This window comes from Pteropus vampyrus, unplaced genomic scaffold (assembly GCF_000151845.1).
Source record: "Pteropus vampyrus isolate Shadow unplaced genomic scaffold, Pvam_2.0 Scaffold64, whole genome shotgun sequence".
Classification (NCBI taxonomy): Eukaryota; Metazoa; Chordata; class Mammalia; order Chiroptera; family Pteropodidae; genus Pteropus; species Pteropus vampyrus.
The window spans coordinates 7,462,281-7,473,434 of record NW_011888845.1 but is presented as its reverse complement, the minus strand read 5'-3'; the positions used below and the strand labels follow the sequence as shown (position 1 = coordinate 7,473,434).

Below are 11,154 nucleotides of genomic sequence, written 5' to 3'. Positions count from 1 at the left end.
CTACATTTTCAAATTCTACTGCCCACTGGGAGTTGACAGTAACCTAAAATAGTAACCTGAATGACATCTCAGAGATATTTCAATGCAATTGCCAAATGGAAGCTATTATAATCCTCCAAGAATAATTTTTAAATAGTTTCAAAATATTTTAAATTGCTAAATATAAAAAAGAACTGGCTTTTCATAATAGAATTAAACTAGGTGAGACTCACCTAGTAGACAATAAATTAAGCCGTTCAAAAATCTATGTTAGAAGAAAAAGTGTCTTATATGGTGAAAGTTAAATTGTACCTTATCCACACCAGGTGGCATTTTAAATAATATTTTCCGTGCGAAACTCAATGATGAGTGTGTGTGTGTGTGTGTGTGTGTGTGTGTGTGTGTGTGTGTGTGTTGGCGAGAATCACATCTGTCTTTATATTTGGCTTTCTTCTGATGTACCATCCATTTTTTTCTAAATTTTCATTTTAGTTCTATCACATTTACAGCATCTGCATTCACAAGATTACTCACTTCCCTAGCTCAGATTTCATGGCATTTAACAACTATAATTATACTTTTCAAGTGCTGTACCAATCTTCAGTATTACATTCACTGGCAGGGACATTAGCTTTCAAAAATGCTGAAAAGCTCGTGGAAGTTTCATTTGTAAAAATGGGACATACTTAATTTTGATGACAGTTATCTTGTTCATAACTATACTAAAAAGATCAATCTCATTAAAAGTGTATTTCAACTGGCAAATCTAAATATAACTTACTAAATTCTATTATCAAATTGTAGAAATAGTCTTAGATATGAATTACCTAGAGTTTAAAGAGGAGAGATGTTAAAAATAAAATTCCCTTACTTTTTGGGTAAATATTGTTCAAGATTCAAGGATAGGGTGAAGATTCGTCTGGGTTTTCCCCTTAGAGTCCCAGTTTATGCCTATTGTTTTAGCTTAATTATTGCTATCATCCTCCAGTCTCAAAAGATTTTTGGTATGAGTGGTAAATTATATAGTCGCCCTGTTTATAGATTATCTACTAAATCTGGGATGATTTGATCTAAGTCATTCAGTTCTTTCTACCACTTCCAATTCCTGCTATGCTACAAAGCTTGGATGGATTTGTAATAATAAGTGAGAAAAATATGGCTGTTTAGTAAGAACAATTGAAATTTAAATCATGTGACTCTTCCAGTTTTTGTTGTTGCAAATTTGATCTAATGATAATATCTCAGCACTAACAGAACTAGTGTGTGATAAAGACCATTAAGTAGTTTATAGTTTTCCTCCTTGCAAAATAACTTCCTTGATTAATGGATAGGATTCTTAGGATAATGTGTCATGATTTACTTTTCCATTTTATTTATTATGTATTTTTAACATATAGAAATGTAAAACATAATATTTAAATGGTTCATATTCTCACTAACTGGATTACTCATACCCATTAATATTTAAATATATCCAACCCCTCACCCTTTTACCGCATCACACACACATAAAATTTTACTTTTATGTATGGTATATTTATCTATTATTGTATAACGAATTACTGTATAACATGTTAGCAGATTAAAACACAAACTTTTATGATTTCTCGGTTTCTGTGGGGCAGGAATTCAGTTGTGGCTTAGTTGGGTGGTTGTGGCTCAGGATCTCTCATAAGGATGCAGTCAAGCTGTAGGCCAGAGCTGTAGTCATCTGAAGGCCTGACTATGGCTGTAGGATTTATTTCCAAGACGGTTTGCTCACATGGCTATTAGCTAGAGGCCTCAGTTCTTTGCTGATTGCTGGCAGTAGGCCTTTGTTTCTTGCCATGAGGCCCCTTCCTAGGGCTGCTTGACTTCAAGCTATGCAAGTGGAATTCCAGAGAGCAAGGGATCCAAGAGATCCAAGAAGAAAGCTGAAAAATGTCTTTTGTTATCTAGTCTCAGACATTACACACCATCACTTCTGTCCTGGTCTATTCATTAGAAGTGATTCACAAATCCAGTCCACATTCAAGGGGAGGGAAATTAATCTAGGCCTCTTGAAGTGAGGAGTATCAAAGAATTTGTGGACATGTTTTAAAACCACCACACATGGTAAAAATGTAGGAAGCTAGTGTAAAGTGGAAGCACTGGAAAGTATAAATCATTGCTGAAAAAAGGATCTAAACAAATGGAGAGATATTCACCAATTGGATACTCAATACTGTTAGGATGTTAATTCGCTCTAAATTTATTTATGTATTCTGTGCTATTACAACAAAACCCTAGCAGTCTTTCTTGTAAAAATTGACAAGATGAGTCCTAAATTAATATGGAAGTGCAAAGGGCATGGAACAGTAAGACAATCCTGAAGAAAACTAGAAAACATAATTAAGACATTTCAAGATTTACTATGTAGTTATGATATCAATTAACAACACAAGAGCGTTTTGGGCATGAGGATGGACAAGTAATTCAATGAAACAGAACAAAAAGTTTAGAGAGAGACATTATAATGTCAGTTGACTCTTGGCAGAAGTGCCAAGCAATTTAAAGGGCAAAGTCCTAAACTGGAAACAATCAAATGGCTATCAAAAGGAGAATGGATTAACAAATCATGATATATTCATACTCTGGAATCCTAATCGGCAATAAAAGCAACAAAATGTTGATATATGCGAAAGCATGAATAGATCTATAATACATTTTGCTGAGCAAAAGAAGCCAGAAGTAAGTAAATACATGTACATATTCCCATTTAAATGAAGTAAAGAACAGGCAAAACTAATCTATGAGAAAAATCAAAATAGTGGTTACCATTGGGAGACAGTATAAATAGGGAAAGAACATCAGGAAACCTTCTGGGAATGTTTTATAACATGATCTACTTGGTGTTTATATGAGCATATGCAGAAATAAAAATGCTTTGAATCTACGGCCATGCCACTCTGAGCGTGCCCGATCTAGTCTGATCTTGGAAGCGAAGCAGAGTCAGGCCTGGTTACTACTTGGATAGGAGACCACTTAGGAAGACTAGGTGCTGTAGATGAAAAAAAAAATGCACTGAACTTTACACAAAACAGTTACACTTTTTTTTTTTTTTTCATATGGGATTCATTCTACAACTAAAAAGAGGCAGAATAAAAAATTTGCAGTTTCTACTAAGGTACCAAAGTATTATAGAATCTGCATACTAAAAGATGTGCCAGATCAAAGAGCAGAATTTACAAAAAAAAGTTCAAATTAGTTTTACAACTTTTAGACTCCTGAGCAAAATCAAGACAAAATGTATTGTACACAGAAGAAACTGTACTGTTTTCATTTGACGGGTTATAAGATGTGAGAATGTTTACCATAAATCAAATGTACAGCACGCAAGAGGAGGCAGCTGGCTTGCCATGTTTTAAATCCCACCTGAGATGGCAAGAAGACCCCAAAGGTGAAAAGGAGCAGGAAGGAAGGATAAACATTCCTAGTCTTCTCTACAGTGCGAAGCTCACCATCTATAGGCCTTATATCTGAGAAAGAATTATTTGTTTTGAATAAAGATTAATATGTTGCTTAATATCTTGAATTTGGCACCTTGTGAATTTCTGAATTGAGACTGTGGCTTATGTTTTAAAATGACTCTTAAGACTATTATCTAACAGCAGAAAAGTCACAGAACCAGCTGAGTTTTCATTGCATAGGGAGGGGAAGTTCCCTCTACTAAATATAGTTTGCCGGGAAGAGGAAACTAAAAATAAAGTTGTGTTTTCGTTACATCATACATGTTGTGCCTATTAAACTTCCAGTTATATTCATATTCCATGGAATTAAGATGCATATTTTGAAGAATATGGATATACATTTTTCCAGTTTTTAAGAGGGGGATAAAATTACTGATTCTGGAAGACATACTGCATTGTATCTGCAGTTTTAATTATGTGGCTTCCCTTTTAATCATTGGTATGGAAAAAGCTAAGAAAGGAATGCTTATCAACTTTATAGTGGATAAATGCTCAGAGGAATACCTCACATAATGTGGATTTTAAATCTAGTTAAACGAAATCAAAGACAATGTCAGAGATGATGATAGAAATTTTTTAAGTTGTCTTGATTTCCACTCCAGCTCCTACAGGCATTTCTACCAAATGTTTAATGAATCATGAATCCAATTCCCACCATCCTCTGTGGTTTGCAGAACCAAACTATGGCACCAAAAATGAACCTTGGTTGCATGACTAGCCTATGAATCATAGCTTGTTAATCCAGATCACAGGAGGTTATAATAATAATCAGGCTACACCTGGATTATACTGTGCTTTGTATTCCAATGCTTCAGAAGAGTATTATTACCCACTTGAAAAATATCCCATTGAGCATGATTACAATTATGACATATCTGAAAAGGGTGAGTTAAACTTTGGTATTTAGCACAGTGAAGTCTAAAAAGAAAGCTAGTGCTATTATTTTGAAGTTAACAGGAAATAGACTCTATCTTTTTCACTTTAGAAGCACACAAAAAAGGATGTGTCAGCTTTCTAACAATTAAAGCAATCTAGCAACAGATTGGTCTTTCCTGTGGGTTGTTGAGAACTGTCACTGAGAATACTTAGTGAGTTAATTGCCACTTTTCAGAAAGTTCGTAAATGGAATTGACTTATTGATCGAAATTCATCTGAATTTCTTCATAATGCTGCTAATATTACTCTATGAGTTTATAAATTTTCTTCATCAGTTCCCCAAAGCAAAGGTAAACGAAGTTTAGAAAATGGAAAAAATAGGAAGACAATTTTTAAAAATATATTCTTACCACTCAAAAATAATCAATTCCAGTAATTTATCTATTTATATATTTTTAAGCATATTTCTATATCTCAATGTTTATGTTTTCTCCCTAGATTTTAACTATCATCGATATTTTTCATGCTATTGCTAATTTGAACATATTTTTATTCATGTAAATGTTCTAAAATGTATCAGTTTTTTCTACCTGAGAATTTAGGTTGTTTCCAATTATGTACTAATTATAAATAATACTGTGCTAAGCAATTTTGTTTATAAAGGTTGTGTGTGTGCACGTGCACATGTGTAGGCATTTTTTCTCCTATTTATTATTTTGCCTTACAATAGATTTCCATAAATAACTATTGAGTTAAAGGGATTTAGTTTTGTGAGACTTAAAATACGCTGACAAATTGCTTTATAGATTTTTCTAATTTTCACTGCTACCAGCAATGTGAGAGAATGAATTTATCATGAAATTTGCTTCAGCTTTCACTGTGCATATTTGCATGCTTTTTTAAACCAATGTTTGAGCATTTCTTCATATATCAGTTATCTAGCTAGTTTTTAAATTATGTATATATTCAAGACTTTTGATCATTTATTTGAGGTCCTAGGGCTTCAAAACATATATGATTATGTGCTATAATATAGTGAATACAGTCTGTGGACCTTTAGCAGCTCCACGTCCACTACAGAACTATCAAAGATATTATGACCCTTTTTTTTTTTTTATTAAAGCCTTTTGTTTTGTTTTGTTTTGTTTTTAGTTAAGGGTAGTCGCTTTCATCCAACTCTCAAAGCAGCTTGTGAAAATGAAGGTTAAGAACCGTTAATATAAAAATTGTATTTGTATTTTCTGTAAATGTTTTCTGAAAATAATTTTTCTTTTTGTTTGCTTTTTAATTTCAAATATGCTTATTTTGTTGGATTTTTTTTAAATGTAGTCATATGTTTTCATTTCATATGACTTCTTCTATTGCTTCTAAAATAAGAATGCCTTTGTTTCACCAATTTATATTCTTCCAATTTAAAAATTCACTCTTACATGTAAGTTACTTGAAGACATATGGAAATTGTATCAGTAAGTTTGTTACAAGTTTTCTGTTTAATGTTGGTGGAATAATTCATTAAATGGTTTATCTTCTAAAAGTGCTTCACTTATATTTAGGATGTACTGGAAGGATCTTCCACATTTTAGTTTCTACTAAAATATCAGTAACTTTATCACCTAATAATCCTGTTGTATCAGTTGATCCTTACTTTATCAATACTACTGTTCCTTTTATTCAACTTTATGCCGGATAACAAGTAGTGCAATTTGATACCCTCAATTTAAGTAATGATATTTATAAAATTATTATTATGAACCCAAATAAAATATGATTTCTTTCCTTGAAATTTCTTTTCTATAATTTCCATCGAAGGGGCATACTATTAAAGGAGATGCAATGCACTCAATTAAGTAACAAGTAATTACCATTTTTGGAGAATTTTCAATATCATAATTTAGTATGTAATGAATATCCCTGAGAAGGAGGTTTATTGGGTCTATATGAAAGCACTGTTCTCAGAATGTGTGCTGTGGGTAGCTGCGTATCATGCAAATATAGTCACATGTTTAGCATCATTGATAATTACAAGGCCTTAATTGGGAAAATGAACTGCACGGTAGCTTAGAATGGCAAAAACAAGCATTTTGAAACAAATGGTAGACACAATAAGTGGCATCAGTTTTGTACTTCAACTATCAGCCACATTTTCATACCTGTTCAAATATTTTATTCAAAGCCCTGATGTGTAACTTTTTGTTCCATCCTAGAGCAGAGTCATCATCTCCTCTGTTAGGGTCTGAACTCCTGGAGGCAGGGAAAATGGCTCTTCCGTCTTACTTGTGCCGTACCTATGCCACTATTATGTACATTCAAATGATCGCTTCCTCAGGATGGTGACAGCTAAGAGGGATGGAACAAAATTGTAAGGAAAATTGAAGATTTTCTTAATATAACTGAATACTAAGACTCTGAGATGAGCAATGAAACAAGAATCTCCAGTTGAGAATGGATAGCTGATCAATACCCCTGTCTCCAACCATGGAGATTCTTTTCTCTTGCTAAATCTTCTACCATTGGCCAGCTATGTTTTACCAGGAGGATATTCTCTCATTTTTGTCAACTCTGGAAGACTAGGGTTTAATTTATGGACGAAATCCCTTGGTTTTCCTTTCAGGAGTCTGTTTTTTTTTTTTTTTTTTATTTTTTCCCATTATAGCACTGGATTCACCCTTGTTTAGTTTTTTCAATCCTGGCCTCTAGAGTCAACTGCCCCCAAATTACAATTTAGTATCTTAACCTCACTTTACAGAGGAGGGAATCCTGAAACTCAGAGAGATTAAATGACTTGGTTGAGGGTAAAAAATGATTCATCTTGAATGTGAAATAGAAACCAATTCTTTTGATCATATTTCATGGATTTCTTACCATGTGACTATGCCATCTGTTTTCGGCTGATTCAGTCTTCTCTTTTTCTTCATATTCTCTAGCAGGAATGTGCCATCGATCAGTTTTCAGTGACAATACCATTTCTTTTTACCTGTAATACTGTCTTGTACTTCAATACATCTTTGAATGTTTCCTATGTTCGGTGTGGTTTTTTTTTTTGTTTGTATGTTTGTTTTTTGATTACTTAACTTCATTTTGTTTTTACACTGCATTCACAATTTTATGTAAGTATTCTACTCTTAATAGTCTTTCTATTTTTAAAAATTTATTTTGCTCTATAATTGTCATCTTTTGCCTTTATTTATCTTTATTATAAAATTTGATTCTTCTTTCAAAATATCTTTTATGTTTAGCCGTCTTACCCTTTTCATACTCATTAGTGAAGTGCCTAAATCACTACAAACCTCATCACTTTCAGTCCATCCTGCACACCACCAGACTAATCTTTTGAAATGCACATTTTATCATTTTACTCTTCTACTCAAAGTCTATATTTCATAATGATAACTGCTAAAAGGTGAACAGAGATGTAAACATATTTTCAAATTCAATTCTGGCAACATTTATGGAAGAAACAGTGATGATAAAACAAAACAAAACAGCTAACGAGCCTTCTACACAAAAGTTAAAACCTATGCCATGGGATATGGTCCAGGTGGAGTGACAGGAGAAGTGACAGGACCAAGATGGAAAATGGAAACAACTCCACATGGCTCCAAGGATCCTTCCCCAAGACATACATCAGGCATGAGAATACTGGTTACAAAATGCCCAGCAGACCCCATCAGTCTTCCTCTATGTCCCATAATGTCTCTGGGATGACATACAATGAACTGTTGCATCTCCACCAACGCTCCTAATACATGTATATATTCAGAAAGTAAAATCCTGAAAAAACGCTTAGGGGTGAAGGAAATAAGAGACCTTGGTGTGGAACACGGCATCTCAGCTCGTAAAATTCTCATAAGCGGAGCACTGCAGGATGGGTAGGGACAGTTGGTAGTGCATTGTGGATTTTGCAGTGTATCTTAGCATATTATAGAGCAGGACACTGGAATTAGGAGGGAACCCATCACTTTATAGCATTATTGCACTTGAAGAAAGCTGGTAGGTAACTGGGATTTGCACTAATAGCTGAAAGAGCATCCTGTTATTTAGCTTTAGATTTGAGAAGGGGTTCGAATAAGCACTCTATGTGAACACAAGTTATCCTGGAATTACAGCTTTGGAAAATACAAAGTGAAGAGAGCTCTTTTTCCTCTATGAGAAGGAATAAACAGAACAAGGAGACTCTGGGAAAAGTATTATAAGACTGCAGAATGGGAACATTGTCTTGAAAACAGAGGAAGAGTGAATTTCAGCAAAGGATTTACTTCAGAACCCAAAGCAACCTTGATGAAACTACCATTTTCTATAGGATACAAGAAGAATGTTTTCTATGAAACAGAAAAACATTTTGGGAAGAAGACAGTAGGACTAGATGAAAATGTAGAGTGACGAGATAAATGATTTCAAGAAACCTAAAATGCAATAGCAGTGATTAATAAAAGGCAGGAAAGACACTGAAAAATTAAGTTAAATTAATTATTGACTTGAAGGATGAACTTGACAGGATCTCCCAAAGGAAGAGAATAAGACAAACACAAAATAATTACATCTCAATAAAACTAAAAACAAAAAACAAACAAACAAAAAAACCCAACAACAACAACAAAAAAACCCCACAAAGAAAACCTGTTAAAAATACATATTAAGCCATTTACTTATTTTTTAATTTTTTATTTTTTTCTCTCACAAGAATATGTCTTTGAGGTTAGAAATCTCTTTTTATTTTACACACTTAACATTTAGAACAATGAATAGCCTAATGTTAACACTTATAAGTATTTATTGACTGAAGAGAAAACCTCAGATATATAAGGACCCATACAATAAATTATCTTTGATCCATATTGCACATTTTGTGTTAAGCACATTGAAACTGACAAAAGGATGACTCAAAATAATGAAGGATACTGTACAAAAGACTTTGCAGCTTGTCCCTTTCTTGGTTTGGTTTCTGTGACAGAGAAGATTTGTGTGCAGTAGGTATCCCATGAGCTCTGCTGCTTCCTTTCCCTTCCTCTCTTGCAATTAATCTTCATCAATGGACTGTGAGTGACAGTGACATGTGTTACTTCTGGGAGGAGAAATTTAAGAGCCATTGTACTCCCTCCATCTTCATCTCCCATGTTGTGATCATGAGGCCACATGTTTTAGATGTCAGAGCTAAAGATCTGCACCATGCTTTATACTAATGAGAAATAAACCTTAATTGTGTTATACAACTAAGATTCTGATGGCTTAGAAAGCTGTAGCAGTTAGCCTTAATAGAAGCAAATTCTATAATGCAGTTGGTTTATAAGATTTTTAGCTTCCACAAGTTAAAAGTGAAGATTGTGCTTTGCATACTTTTTTAAGCTATTATACATTTGCTGCTTTTTCTTTTTTGGTACCGAAAAAGGTACATCTTGAGATTTATCTTTCAATGCAGAGGTCAAATAAAATTTTGTATCTTCATTGTTGACCATTTAAAACAATAATACTGTTCTATTACTGAACTTGTTAACTATGGCTAAGCAGCATTCCACCTGGGAGATTTCTAGGAGAAATAGTAGCCTTTTTATTCTGCTCTCTTCTTTCTCGAAAATTTGAACTGCATAGAACACCATAATACCCATTTCCATTGCCAAATAACTTTAGTAATGATTTTATGCGTCTTAGAAAATAATAACACTGAATCAACTGAAACATTTTGTAATTGCAAGATTAATAAACTATCTGATAGATATTTTTGTTATCAAGTTCAGTACATACCCACATTTATCAGCCTTTTTATGTGCTCTAATATTCTAGTGTGGGGGCCAGCAATGTTTTTCTATAAAGGGCAAAAATGTAAATATTTTCAGCATTTTGGTGAAATTATAGTGCTAAATATTTTCAGCACTATATTTTCAGCATAGTCACTCTTACAACTACTCAATTCTGCCATTGTAGCATGAAAGCAACTATAGACAATACCTTAATGAATGAGTGTGTCTGTGTTCCAGTAAAACTTTATTTATAGAAACGATGACTATAGTTTGTCAACCCTTGTTGGAGAGGAATACAGGATACTCCTCTTTGTTACAATGTTTTATTCTTGGTAGTAATTTTCATCCAAGTGTCCAGAATATCCCAGGAGAAGGATGGTGAGTATGTAAGTCAGGGTTCTGTAAGAGAAACAGGAACAGTAGGATTTTATGTAAACATACGCACATACACAGGTGATTCTTGCTGTTCACTGTACTTATGTGTCTCTACAAACAACGAATCAGTGAATAATGAACCATTGCTCCATTACTCCTAGGGGATATTCAGGATAGTTCCTACAAGCCTCTAGTCACAATATTTTTGTCAAACAATCTATCCTTATTTTATGCATGTTTCTGTTAAAGACTTCTTATTTAATATATACTGTTGATTCATTAACATGGAACAGTCGATGGCACTATTACGCATAACTGAATTAAGCTTACCTAACATACATATTTTCTCTTAAGGCACATCACAGCCTTCTTATGATTAGGAACACTTCAACACTACACTTGAGCCATTTTAAACAGTGAAATCACCAACCACATGCCCCAAAATGCAAAATTATATATTTATCTACAGATTTATCTATAGGCACTAAGTAAACTGTGAAAAGAATGCTTTTTATAGTTTGAGAGTTAAAACGAGAAGGCAAACATTGCCTTGTTTGATCTCATCTGGGAACATTTGCATCTGGTGACTTAAATTTTTTGCCATTCTTTGTATATCCAAGAATGACCATGAAATTGCCTTGAGTGTAGGTTTCAAGGTTACAAATAAATTTTGATAGGTAAGCAAATTCACCAATATGAAA

The 11,154-nt window shown here is 33.5% G+C and overlaps 1 pseudogene; it reads left to right on the top strand.

The window, feature by feature from the left end:
- Positions 1-2,888: 2,888 nt before the first annotated feature.
- On the top strand, positions 2,889-3,007 carry LOC111740517 (annotated as a pseudogene).
- Positions 3,008-11,154: the final 8,147 nt, after the last annotated feature.